Source organism: Talpa europaea, assembly GCF_964194135.1.
Source record: "Talpa europaea genome assembly, chromosome: 5".
NCBI lineage: Eukaryota > Metazoa > Chordata > Mammalia > Eulipotyphla > Talpidae > Talpa > Talpa europaea.
The window spans coordinates 68,421,637-68,436,481 of NC_140071.1; the positions used below are offsets into that span (position 1 = coordinate 68,421,637).

At 37.1% G+C, this 14,845-nt stretch overlaps 1 protein-coding gene across 2 annotated transcripts in view; it reads left to right on the plus strand.

Moving 5' to 3' along the window:
* Nucleotides 1-14,845, plus strand: part of FER (FER tyrosine kinase) — a gene marked incomplete at both ends in the record, with an annotated part of 433,549 nt that overhangs the window by 404,760 nt on the left and 13,944 nt on the right. The gene's annotated exons all lie outside the window — the stretch shown is intronic.

Genomic DNA, 14,845 nt, shown 5'->3' on the forward strand with positions numbered 1-14,845 from the left:
ACTTGTATTGGAAATGTGGATAACTCTTCACTGGGCCATCTAACACCACTGTGTCTCCAGATTTATTCAGCCAGTTATAGGGAAGCAATGCTTTTATCCTAGAGCATATAGGATGTTAGAGTTTTGAGGGACCATGCTCTGGCTGCCCACTGGTGGCCCAAGGATCCCTGGTCGATCCATATTGCAAAAGTTCCAAGTGTACATCAAGCATCATGTGAGACAGAGTCATTTCTATATGCTGTGATTTTACTGTGATTATCAAAATACTAGTTCATTTTAAAACATTTTTGAGTCCTTGATGACTTTTTATTGTGTATTTTCTCTGTCTGCCATTATAAAACACAACTCTCATCAGGGTGTATGTGCCGCAAAGCAATCATAAGATTATTTGCCATTGTACACAAGTCCTCATGTTCAGAGAAGTCAAGAGCTGGTGCTCTCATTTCCCAGCACCAGGAAAGTGATAAGCAATGTTCTCACACAGTTTGTTCATGAAAACACTGCTGTGAACTGTAGTCTCCTAATCCTGAGTCCAAAACTCCCAGCAGTGGGAGTGTTTGCATTGTTGTTCCTAGAAAAATCTGTGAAACATATGTAATGTACTGATTAGTATGTGTGAAGTTGAGTATTAACAAAAAAAAATGGGTTATGTGAAAAACATTTTAAACTGTACCTGGCACATATAAAGCACTTAGTATGTGATAGCTTGTTACCATGATGATGGCTATTATCACTATGGTTATCACTATGTTTTTGTCATGTTTTCTGCTCAGAGTAACTTATTGTATCCCAGTATACCATTCTTATTTACTTTGTCCCTGAGGCAAATGGCTTCTGTTTTCAGTTTGTCTTCTCAGATGGGAAAAGGTGGTATTTTTTATGTCTCCCTTCTAGAAGTCTTTGAGAAGTAGAAGTTCTTACCATTAATTCTGAGGTTAACTTCAGAGACAAGTCCTTGCAATGCATTTTATTGCAGCCTCTGACATCTGTTGGCTTTATTTCCCCACCATATTTACCCATTTATGTCTAGCTTATTTCACTTCGCAGAATATGTTCAGGGTTCGTCCTTGTTCTAGCACATAATAAAATTCCATTCTTTTTGCATTCCATTGTATGAATATAATACATTCTGCCCATTCATTTTTTTCCATTTTTTTATTTTATGTATTTTTACATCATATTTCATTTTGGTACAATGTATGCATTTTCATCTTGGTTATAGTCCCCGTAAAATTCCCACCACCCTTGTTTTGATCCTACTCCGTTCTCCCCCCCCTCCGCCCCCCGCTGTAGTGTGTCTGTGGTTGCTTGTTGATTTTAATTTTTGCTTTATTATAATTAGTCTTTTTCCTGTTCCCTTATTTGGGTTTTCTAAATTCCTGCTATGAGTGAGACCATCCACTATTTTTCTTTTTCTTTCCGGCTTATTTCACTGAGCATGATCCCTTCCAGCTCCATCCATGTCGCTGCAAATGGCATGAGTTTATCCTTTTTGATTGCTGGGTAATATTCCATTGTGTATATGTACCACATCTTCTTGATCCAGTTATCTATTTTGGGGCATTTGGATTGCTTCCATAGCTTACCTATTGTAAATAGTGCTGCAATAAACATAGGAGTACAAGTGTCCTTTTGAATTAATGTTTTTATGCCCTTTGGGTAGATACCTAGGAATGGAATTGCTGGATCTGTCCATTCATCTTTTGATGGACATTTGTGGGTTTTTTTCTTTTTCATAATTGTGAATAATGTTTCTAATAACATTGATGTAGAAGTCCAACTCCTTCTTTCAGTTCTTTGGAACTATACCTAGGAAAATAATTGTTGAATTATGGGGTATATATAACTTTGTGAGGATTGCTAAGCTTTTTAGCAGTACCTGCACATTCTTTTTTGTTGTTGTTGTTGTTATTAAAAAATTTTATTGAGTTAATGTGCATGCTCAAGACAGTTTTGGATTACCATTGGGATTTGGTATGCTTCTATCAACTAAAGATTTTTTAACACTATCAGCATTTTTTACTTTGTCCTCTCCCCTCCTCTGGGTTCCTCCTGACCAGGCTCTATTTATTAAAAGTTTTAACAGATCAATATTTATTTGCACCCCTAGACAGTCTGTCCTGATTTGCTGTCTCATTTTACAGTGAGGCATACAGGTAACAGCAGAAAATAATGTCAATACAAATAGAGTACCCATCCAGATTAGTAGCTAAATGCAAAGAAAGTTCCTCTTCAAGATTTTAGATCAGCTGAGGACTGAAGCAAAGGTTATTTCTATGTGATGTTGTTTTCGGTATCCATATTTAGTATGAGATCCATATCTTTCACTACCTAGAAATTTGATTCCTATTTTTTTAAAAGATTTATGTATGCATACAAGAACTGGGGTGTAGTCTAAAGGTGCAGGGGGTGAGAGGATTCACCAGAGACAGAGAGGGGAACAGAACAGGCAGATTGACTGAAATACACTGCTGAGGGGAGCAGCAGATGAGGCAGGAGAGGTCTGCTCCACCATGTGGGTAGCTCCTTGGCCTGCCGGGGATCAAACTCATGTTGCAGAGGCTGTGAGTAGCTTCACAATGCTGTGCTCAACCCCTTGTGCCACCAAGGAGGCCCCAGAACTTGATTTCTAAACTAAATAAAAGAATGTATGGAGTTTGTTCTTGTGCATGTGTAGCTAGAATTATCTTATAGGGAACGTGCCCAAAAAAAAGAAGATTGAAAGAGCTGTAAGAAATGAGCACTTCTGTGTGTGCTGAGCATTTACCCCCATTTTTACATTAAGGCAGATGACTTGCTCTAAGTCAGCTATATTAGGCAGACTTGGTTGTTTTGTGTCCAGCTCTTGGACAGCAATCTCATTAGAGGAAATCACAAAAATCCTCTAGAATGCAGCCCTGAAGAGCAATTCTCCAAGATAAATATATTCAGTGCTTGAGACACTCAGGCCTCCAGTGGTGATCTTCCTCCATTACTGAAAGGAAGGTAAACTTGTTTAGAATAAATACACTAGTCTTGATCCTAAACAAAGTTTTAGTTATATCTGCTTTGGGTGCACATTCCCACCTAATGTCCCATCACACCTTTACATAATCATGCGGTGCACAAAGTGACTTTTCACAGAAGAGCCCACTTTATACCGTAACAGGCTATTCTTAGCTAATTCCCTGTTCTATTCAGTTTTCCCTTTCTCTTTCTTTTTTCTCACTGTAAAACCTATCAGCCCTATCATCTCATCCCTGTAGGACTTCATACGGTGTCTATTTAATAACATGTTCAAATAATTTATGACACACAAGTGGTAACTGGTGCCATTTACTCATAGATAACATTTGCATTTTGGCAATGACTTTAAATAAATGAATAGATTCAGTTACTGAGGATTCTGTGTGTCCTGGCACGCAGCAGGGAGAAATTTCAGAACAGTGAGTCCTTTAGCTGTTTCCATATATACCCACAGACAGTGGACCCACCTCAGAGTGAAAAGGCGTAAATTATATTCTAACCTCACTCCACATCTGGTCTCCTACTGCATCACAGAAGCAGTGCTTTTTTTCCCAACCTTTCAGAATCTGTGACACTGAACAATTTTTCCAAGGAAGAGAAAAAGCAGTTTAATGTTTTTGATTTTCAGTTTTGTAGCTGAGGTTTCCTTTGGGTACCCCCCCTTTTTTTAGAAACAAAATACAACAAAGGGCACAACTCACCAAAGGAGAGGGTTTGAATTATTAGAAAGGAGGTTGCAAAGAGAATAAAGGAGATGTGAATACTCTAACAAATGGAAAGATAAGAGTGAATCAAGGTGCACTTGAAAATGAAAAATGTTGGGAGTTTTCATATTTAAACATGTGTTTTATTTAAAGGAAAGATAACGTAGATTATGAAGTAGAAATTAGCAACCTGTGACTTCCTGATGAATCTGGCAAATCATTTATTTTTTTGGCTAACCGCTGATGCTATCACATCAGCTACAAAGTATCTTTGGTATTGGGCACTATAAAATGGTCCCCACATTGCAAGCTCTGTGCCAAAGACATTCCAACCTGTTCTTTGTTGCTCTAGGAGATAGTTTACAGTTTAAGTTCTATTATAATATGCAAATTTTGCAACAAGAAACAAAAAAATCTACTTTAGATCACAGCACTCATGGATATTGTTTTAAAGCAGTTTGTGACATTTGACTGCTTCAGAAAACATTTTTTCATGAACTTATTATATAGTTTCTTTTTTGATGAAGAAGGGAGTTTGAAGTGTCACTTCCTTTCTTAGAGTTAGCCAATTTTGACTCTTCTGTTATTTAAAATTCGAAAGTTGTAGTCATTGGCCATAGACTAAATTGCGCATGATTTGCTGACATTCTAAAAGAGAATTACTGGCTGTGTTGAGAGGTGTTAGAGCAGGTGCCTCAAACTGCAAACTCTGGGACAGGGCCCGGGCTTCAATTTAGTTCCATCATCTGTAAAAATGAGGTTCTAAATATATGGTAGAAATATTAAGTGACTTAATATGAAGAAGCACTTTAGGGTAGTATTGGACACAGTAAATATAGTATGTTGTTAACTATATTCATATGAAGAGAAACCTGTCAGATAGTTTTTTCAATAATTAAAAGAGAGGTAAGCCAGTAATTTTCCAATGTGGTTTCTGAGTCTAAAATTCAAGTTTTGCTGTGATAAATATTTAGCTTTATATCTGCATGTGGCTCACATGTATGCTTACTATTATCCAACTAGGGTGCTAAGTAAGCAGTTTGCATATTGTATTTAATTTTCACAATGGCCTTATGAGGTGCTCTTATTATCCCCATTTTATAGATGAGAAAACTGAGACTAAGTATATTTCTAAAGGTCCAAAATCTAGTAAATGATGTAGTACCTTAAACTTAGTGTTTTAAACCCATACTCTACAAAACCCCCAAATATGCCTGCAGCTATCAAAATGTTGATATACTTTATAGTAATAATATGTAATTCTGCTCTTATCAGAATTGGAGCAAGGTAAATTAAGTTGGCTTCATGTATTCCTTAACCCTGTAGGTGGTTAGTTTATGTCGGGTTGTTTTTTTTTCCCCAGAGTAAGGAAACCTCAGAGTAAAGAAAATTTAAAGAGGTTTCCTCCTCCTAAGAGTTGATAGTTACCTGCAACTGATTATCCAAACCCAGTTGGGAATAGCTTCTATTAAAAAAAAAAAAGCAAATATTTCTGTAACTTCTTGCCTATATGAGTGATAAAGTTTGACTGTGCGGACTCATAGATACAAGTACTGAGAGATGTCAGATAAAGCAGCATGACAAAGCAAAGCCTGGCCAGGAAAGGCTGGCCTCCTGGTTTTCCCTGGTTAATCATGCTGTTTTCTCTGAGAGGCATCATTGCCACAAGCATGATGCCCACTGTTGTTCTTTCCAGATAGCAAAGAAAATGTACTCCTCTCCATTGCCCGCTGGCGTTGGATTTCCTGTAATTGCTTTCTGTTTTTTTTTTTTAATCCTTAATTAGCCTGTCTCATATTATGTATGACTTGTAAGACACCTCTGGTACACACTCAGAAGTTTGACTTTGAATCTTCAAATGAGATTACTCAGCAGACATAAATGGAACATCTCCAAATCCTTTTGGCAGTCAACAGCATTTGCTGTTTTATTCCTCTGCATGTGGTAAGATCCAGCCATCACTGATACCTCTTGTAAAGGACAATGCCTGCCTATTAATTTCTCATCTCTGAATTCCAATAGGATGTTCAGTCTAACACACTGGCAGCTCACAGCGGCTTGTTCTCCAGCAGTTTTTTGTGTGGCGAGGCAGGGAGCACTAATGTCACCCCGAGTTTCTGACTCAGAGAATTGGGCAATAGTACGCTGCATAAAGAAAGGAACAGAGTGGAAAGAAGGGGGAAAGATAGAAGGGCCTGTGTCTGCCTTATCTCCCAAATTACAGTGTCAGCTTCTCAGTCCAGAGATCATATCTGTTGTTCCTGTCTCCTTTAGAACTTACTAGAATACTAATTAGAAAGCTGTTTAGTTAGTGTACTTATTGCCTGAAGGACTAAAGTGTTATTTTAATTCATAGATTATGCCCAAAAGATACCATTTACCATTTCTATTCATTTGCACTTAATGTAACTCAAAGAAAGTAGAATTTTCTATAAATGTGATTGAAATGTTATTTACATTGCACTGAAGTTATCTCTAAGTTAGCTTTAGCTTCCTCCCTCATAGAATTGTAATCCTTTCAAAACTCTAAGCTGGTGGTGCCTTGAGGCTAGTTATAACAACAGAAATGTATGTAGTTTTAAAACAGAGTTGTTATGCCGAGGAAAGTCCTAATACTGAAATCCTGTAAAAAGCTGCAATGCTGCAGTTAATAAAAGCACATGGTAACCATTATATTCTTTCATTGAGTTCAAGATTAATTACTACATTTTGCCTGTGTATGTTTTGGGGTAATTTATATTCCACAGATAAGTGAAACCATCTAATATCTGCCTTTTACTTTTTGACTTATTTTACTTAACACAATCACCTTGAAGTCCTTCATTTTGTCCCAAATGCCAGTATTTCATCTCTTTTCATGTCTGTGGAATATTCTGTTGGGTATGGAATTTATGGATTTCTTTATCCATTTGTGTGTTGTTGCAGGGCACTTAGGTTAGTTCCATGACTTGGAGATTATGCACAGTGCTACTATGTATGTAGGAGAATGTACATAAGAGATAAATCTTTTCATGTTAGAGCTTTCAAAGAATAAATATATAACAGCAGTATTACTGTATTACATGGAATTTTCATTTTCTTACGAAATCTCCGTATGGGCTTCACCAACTTGCATTCCTACCATCAGGGATAAGAGTTCCTATTTTACTACAATCTCTCCAGCATTTGTTGATTCCTTTCTTTATTTTTTTTTTGGGGGGGGGGTATGTGCCATCCTCACAGCAGTGAAAGGGTATCTCATCATGATTTTTGATTTGCATTTCCTGTGTAATAAGTGATGTTGAACAATTTTTCATGTCTGTAGGCCATTTAAATGTCATCATTATGAGGGTGACTATTTAGGCCCTTTGCCAATTTTTTTGATTGAGCTGTTTGTTTTGATGTTGTTGCATTGTCTAAAAAGTTTGTAAATTTTGGAGATTAGCCCTTTGTCAGATGTTTGATATGCAATTTTTTTTTTCCCTCATTCTGCAGGTTGCCTTTTTGTTTTTGTGATGGCTTCTTCTGAGGTACAAAAGCTTTTAGTGTAATGTAGTCCCAATTGTTTAGTTTTGCTTTTGTTTCCCTTGCCATTGGGGCTAAGTCCCCACGTGCATTGTTGTAATCGATGCCTGGTAGTATGTCCCCTGTATTTTCTTTCAAGTATTTTATGGTTTCAGTTTTTATGTCCAGATCTTTAATCATTTTGAATTAATAGTTGTGTATGGAGTTAAGTATGGCTCTTGTTTCTTTTTTTTTTACAAGTGGTTATGCATTTTCCCCAACACCATTTATTAAAAAGGTGTTTTTTTTTTTCTCCATTGTATGGCCATAGCTCCTTTGTTAAAGATTAACTGTCTACATTTATGAGTTTATCTCTGAGCTTTCTATTTGTTCCATTGGTTTGAGTTTCTGTTTTCGCTCCAGGACCATACTGCTTTGATTACTGTTGCTGTGTAATATGGTTTGAAGGCAGGAAATGTGATAACTCCATTTTTTTGTCTTTTCCTTCAGGAATACTTTAGCTATTCTGGTCCTTTGTGGTTCTGTATACATTTTGTAATTACTCTATTTCCTTGAAAATGGCATTGGTATTTGGGTAAGTATTGCATTGAATCTGTACATTGCCTTAGGTAATATGAACATTTTAGTGATGCCTCTCCTTGCCCCCACAGCAAGCCACCAACTACATCTCTGGTGATGAAGTTTTAAAAATTACTGTGGGCAGATTTTAGTTTAGTTTTCCCTTTCAGTTGTGCTTAGGAGAGTGGGTTTTCCAAACCTTCTCATTTGGTCATGTTGTAAGTGGAGTCCAGAGCTACCTTTGAATAAAAGTGGTAAATGCTGACAATGTTGTCATGATTTCAGGGGCACTCAGTTATGTCTCTCACATTAAGTTTGATGTTAGTGCTTGAATTTTTTATTGATACCCTTTTCAGGTTGAGGAAATTTCTGAAAATTTCTACTTTGTTGAGTATTTTATCACTAATGGAGACTGAATGTTATTAAATGCTTTTTCTGTACCAATTGAAATAATCATTTGGTTTTTTTCCCAAACTGTGTTATACTAGTGAATTACATTGATTATTTTTCAAATATTACTAGGATGTATTACTAGAATAAGTTATGATGTATTATCTTTTTTTGTATATTGTTGGACTTGGTTTACTAATCTTTTGTTAAGGATATTTGGTTGTGTCTCATGCAAGTATTTTCCTGTTATATTTCTGTGATAACATTTTTGATAGATTTTACATTAGGGTTCTACTGACTTCATAAAATGCTTTGGGCAGTAATTCACCTTGAGTTTTTGAAAATGTTTGCATAATGTTGCTTTTATTTCTTCCCTGACTGCTGTAAGTTACTTATAAAACCATTTGGTTGAAATTTACTTTTGGGAATGATTTATGATGCCAATTTAATTTTCTATACTAGAAATATAGCTATTCACATGTTGTGTCAAGTTTAGTAAGTTATATTTTCAAGAGAATGTCCACTTTAACTAAGTATCAAATTTATTGGCATTAGTATTTTCATAATTTATTATTATAATTATCCTTTCCAAAGAACTAGTGTTAATAACTCCTTTCCATTCTTGATGCTGATGCCTAAATATTTGATAATTTGGCTATCTGATATTTTATTTTCTTTTAGCATTCCCTTTCCCTTTCACTTATCTCGTAACATTTAAGCTGTATCTCTTTACACTCTTTTTTTGAGTGGTTATGCTATATATTGTAACACATATACCTAATCTTCCATAGGTTAAAGTTAATATTGTATCACTTCATATGAAATATAGAAAACGTGTAACCTTGTAGGCCCCTTTTTCATACTCAAACTTTATATTGTTATAGTGATGTGTATAACATTTACATTTTACATTGAAAAGTTGACCAGATAGTGCTATATTTGCTTTCAATATTCAGTCATACTTTTAAAAATATAAGAGGAAAAAAATAGTATTTTATATTTACCCAGATATTTCCCATTCCATTGTTCTTCCTTCTATCCTAATGTTTCAGATTTCTCTCTGATATCACTTCTCTTCAGCCTGAAATACTTCTCTTAGCATTTGTGGTATACTAGGTCTGCAGTCAATGAATTTTCTTAGTTTTCCTTCTTCTACCAAGATCTTAATTTTGTCTTCATTCCTATATAATATTGTAGAATTTTTTTTTCTGGCTATAGAATTCTGGGTAGACAAGCAAATCTGCTAGAATTTTGATTGGAAGTATCTTAAATCTATAGACGTTAAGAAGTGCCATCTTAATAAATGAAAATCTCATTGCACTGTACTCTGTCCCTTACCCTTATCATTTCTTTTGAGAAACTTGTGGTTATTTGAATCATTGTTTTCTAAATATGTGTCAGTTTCTGTCCTGCCTTTAAGACATTTTCTTTCATAGGTGTCAACAGCTTGATTATGATGTGTATAGGTGGTTTTCACTTTGATTTTTATTCTCATTGACATTCACAAAGATTCTGCAATCTGTGGATTTATTTCTTTCATCTAAATTTGGGAATTTTTCAATCATAATTTCTTCAAACAGATTTTCTGCCCCAGCTTCATATTTCTCGACTTCTGGAACACCAATAACATGTATTTTTGATACTGTGATACTATGGTACAGGATCCTGAAAATCTATTTACATTTTTCTCTTTTCCTTTCTTTGTGTTTTACAAACTGAATGTTATATGTTTTTATATTGGTTTATCTTCAAGTTTGCTGCCTCTTTCTTCTGTATCACCAATCTGTTTCGACCCTGTGTAATGATTGCTTTTTTTTTATTTTGTTTAAAGATTTATTTTTATTTATTTATACAAGCACTGGGTACAGTCAGAAGCGCGGGAGGGTGAGAGAATTCACCAGAGCCAGAGCGGGGAGCAGAGCAGGCAGAAGGACCAAAGTACACTGCTGAGGGGAGCAGCGGGCTGCAGGAGAGGTCTGCACGCCATGTGGGACCCTCCACCAGTGGCCGGGAGCAGCCGGGGATCGAACCGGCGCTGCAGAGGCAGCGGGCAGCTTCACAACCCAGCGTTCAACCGCTGCGCCACTGGGGAGGCCCAATGATTGCTTTTTAATTGAGATTCTTTAACTTCTTTTTCCCGTGGTTCCTTTTTATACTTATTTTTTTACTGAGGTGATCAACTTTTTTCTTCATTTCAAGTATTTTCCCTTTATTTTGTGTAGTACAGCTAAAATAGTTGCTTTGTATCTGATTATGTGATACTGACATTCGTTGATTGTTTTCCCTTCAGATTTTATCACAATTGTTTTTTATCTAACAGTTTTTTTCCCCAAAGATTGATTGATTGATTTATACAAGCACTGGGTACAGTCAGAAGCGCGGGAGGGTGAGGGAATTCACCAGAACCAGAGCGGGGAGCAGGGCAGGCAGAAGGACCGAAGTACACTGCTGAGGGGAGCAGCGGGCGGCAGGAGAGGTCTGCGTGCCATGTGGGACCCTCCTCCGGTGGCCGGGGAACAGACGGGGATCGAACCGGCACTGCAAAGGCTGCGGGCAGCTTCGCAACCCAGCGCTCAACCGCCGTGCCACTGGGGAGGCCCTTATCTAACAGTTTCAAATTGTGTCTTTAATATTGTGAAATGTTATATCACGTAGACACCAAATTCCTATTATATTCTTCTGGAGATTATGGTTTTTGTTTTAGAGAGCAATCAACTCAGGCAGGTTCAGAACATAAAATTCAGTCTTTCCTTTGTGGACTGTGACTCAATTCACAACTGACTTCTCAAAAGCTGTATTTGGGTCTGTCCTGTGTTAGGGATAACTTTGAGGTTTAGGCAGTGGTTTAAAGTTGGTTTCAGTTCTCAAATTGAGTTTGGATGGCTCAGTGCTCAGACTGAGACTTCTGAGGGTTCAGTTGCAGAATCAGATGATCCTCTTCTCTGTCTCATTTCCTACTGTGATTTTCCCCACAATCATTGGCTTACGAGGACCTCTATTCTTGTTTTTACTGGGCAGAAACATGTGATTTTTATTGACATTGCACTAATGCTACCTCCCTGATATTCTTCTATCACTGGAGCCTACATTCAGGGAAAAGCTGCAAGAGAGACAACTATAAAATAAGGAACTCATTCTCATGCAGTTGCCTTTGCCAAGGAATTATATTCATCTAGAGATTTTAGCTACAATCATTAGGAAACATGGACTATGGTTTTCATTGTCGTGCCTGAAAGGAACCTCAGAAGATAGATTTTAAAGACAAATTGTGGATCCAGAACTTAAACAATATGGTATATGGCTTGTTCTCTTTTAAAAAATTCTTTTAAATATATGAAATATAATTCAATTGAGATTGATCTCCATATCTGAGCAAATATATCCAGAACCACTAAAAAATTTCTCCAAAAGATCACTTTTATTTATTAAAAAGTTTTAATGTATGATAACCTTCAGGAAAGTATTAAGAAGTGTTTTCATCTCCCATTCTAATAGAGGAGCACAGCACGTACAGGAGATGTATCCCTAAATCGAACTAAAAGCTAAGGAAAAAAAAAAAGCATATAGTCTAGTTATTGGTCACACAGTGAACATGTACCAATACCCTCCTGGATCTTTCTTTGGGCATAGTGATGAAATATAACAGTTATAGAAAGGAAATAATCTACTGAAAAATTCACAAGTCTTACTATGTGGTCCTGAGTTTCCAGGTGCTGGCCGCTTTTCCTTTGCGATCATGACATACTGTTAGAAGCTGTTTTGAAAAATGATTTATAAATGCTGTTCCATGGCCTCTTGTAGTAATGGTAGTAGTAGTACTACATAAACAGTAGAAATAATAAAACTGACGATAATGATGATGGCTTATTTAAAACTTATTTTGAGCCATATAGTATATGCTGGCATTTTTTAATCATTAGCTCACTTAACCCTTCTAGGTTGTATATTTAGATGAGTAAAGTGAAGCTTAGTGTGCCAAGGCCATACAAACATTCCATGGCAGAGCTGGGATTTATTCTGACTAACTATTCCGTAAGTAGAATTTACAGATCCTCAGCCAATATGATACTTCCTTCTTACAGATTACGATAAGTAGGTAAATTAACCAGCATCTCATGATCACTCATTTTGTCTAGCAGAAAACCAGGTTCTCTGACTCTTCCAGTTGGCATCCATTCTACATGTAAAAACTGGAAATGAGTCAGAGATTTAATTCTAACCTTGGGCTTTTTCTAAGGTTCTCCACTTTAAATTTTATCTAATGAATAAAGAGATTTTTTGCAAATTAATGAGCTAAAAATTTCACGGTCCTTATAAATACCTTCATGCAATACTACCCAAGTTCCCTCCTGTAATAGAAAAATAATATTTCTCTGATACCAACTTTGCTCAGCAATTTCAGGGTTATTTTAACACCCTTAGGAAATAACATTATCATCAGTCAACTGTTGTTATAAATGAGTTGTTGAAGGTACTTCCTATGTTATAAGACCTTAATATAAATTAGGCTTAATTTTTTGTAAGTTCTGAGTCATCTTTAATGTTTAAAGATGCATTCCAAACATTAGTTTTTTCAGCCATCTCTAGTGAAACTAATTCTTGATTATTCTTCAGAAGGAAAGTATTAAGGAGGTAAAAGCAAAAAAAATGATAATCTTCAGAAAGGGTAACTCCTAGGATAAGGTAGTATGTATGTATATAGGTAGGTAGGTAGGTAGGTAGGTAGGTAGGTATGTGTATGTATGTATGTATATATTTATTCAGCCAGTGTTTAGTGATCACCTATTATGTGCCAAGTACTATTCTAGGAATTGGGAATACACTCTTGAAAGCAGCACACATGGTGTGCCCCTCTGCTTTCATTAGGACTTCACACCTGTAGTTGTCACCTTTCCCTACCTCTTTAATTTTAACCCTTGTACAATATTATTACCATATGCATATGTATATATTATACACACACACATATATATGCACACTATATGTGTATGTAATAATCCCCATATTAGGGAGAGAAAATCCTTTGACCTGAAACTCCCTCTATTTCTCTTTCCATTTCTCTATTCCCCTTTTACAGCAAATTTCCTCAAAAGAATATCGAAACTGTCACTACTTTTTCTTCTCTTTCTTTTTTTTTTTTTTGGATATACTCCAATTATATTTTTGTGTTTACCACTTCACTGAAATTGCTGTTATCAATGACTCATTAAATTCTATGTTGCTAAATTCCAATGACCAGTTAATAGTCTCATCTTTCTTGTCTTCTCAGTGGTAGTTGACAGATCTGATTGCTATTCCTCCTTGAAAAACTTTTCTCACTTCACTTCCAGGACACCAACCTCTTCCTTGTTTTCCTCTGGCCTCAAAGATCTCCTTCTCAGCCTCTGGTCTCCCATCATTCTCTAAATGATAAAGTGCTCTAAGATAATCTTTGAACAACTTCTTTTTTCTCTCTACGAAAGCTTTCTAGATGAAAACATTCTACAATCCTATAACTTCAAATATCATCTGAAAACTGACAACTCTTAAACCTGTCTTCTGACCTCCAGACTAATATACACACCTGTGTATTAGATAACTTCTCTTCATGTTTAATCGACATCTCAAAGTCAGCATGTCTTTAAAAAAGAGGTAGAGAAAAGGACCTCCCTGGTGGCGCAAGGGGTTAAGTCTCAGCACTATGAAGCTATCCACAGCCACTGCAGCACAAGTTTGATGCCAGGCCAGAGAGCTAATCCACATGGTGCAGCAGACCTCTTCTGTCTTGCCCACTGCTCCCTTCAGCAGTGTGTTTCAGTCATTTCATCTGGTCTGCTCCCCACTTTGTCTCTAGTGAATCCTCTCATACACCCACCCCGTACCTCTGGCCTGTACCCCAGTTCTTGTATGCATAAATAAATAAATCTTTAAGAGAGAGAGAGATAGAAAAGCACTCCAAAATATGTATGGCAGCCATAGTCCTCAGAGTTCCAGACCCCTTATTTCTTGCTGCTCTTCTGCTGTAGTGTTGTTTCTCCTTGGTTAGTGAGCGGGTGGGGAGAAATGCAATGGCACTTCCCCTTTATTTTATTTTATTTTTTTAAAGATTTATTTTTTAGGGCCACCCCTGGTGGCATAGCGGTTGAGCGCTGGGCTGCGAAGCTGCCCGCAGCCTCTGCAGCACCGGTTTGATCCCCGGACCCCTGCGAGTGTTCCACATGGCGCACAGACCTCTCCTGCTGCGTTCCGCTGCTCCCCTCTGCAGTGTATTTCGTCACTCTGCCTGCTCTGCTCCCCGCTCTGGTTCTGGTGAATTCTCTCACCCTTCCGTGCTTCTGACTGTACCCAGTGCTTGTATAAATAAATAAATAAATCTTAAAAAAAAAAAAAGGATTTATTTTTTATACAAGAACCGGGTACAGGCCAGATACGTGGGAGGGTGAGAAGATTCACCAGAGACAGAGAAGGGAACAGAACAGACAGACTGACAAAATACACTGCTGAGGGGAGCAGCGGAGGCAGCAGGAGAGGTCTGCTGCGCCATGTGGGATTCTCGCACTGACCGACCGGCAGGGATCAAACCCGCGCTGCAGAGGCAGCGAACAGCTTCACAGTGCATTGCTCAACCGCCTGCACCACCAGGGAGGCCCACTTCCCCTTAATTTTAAAGAAACTTCCTAAAATTTTTAGACAAATCTCCTGTT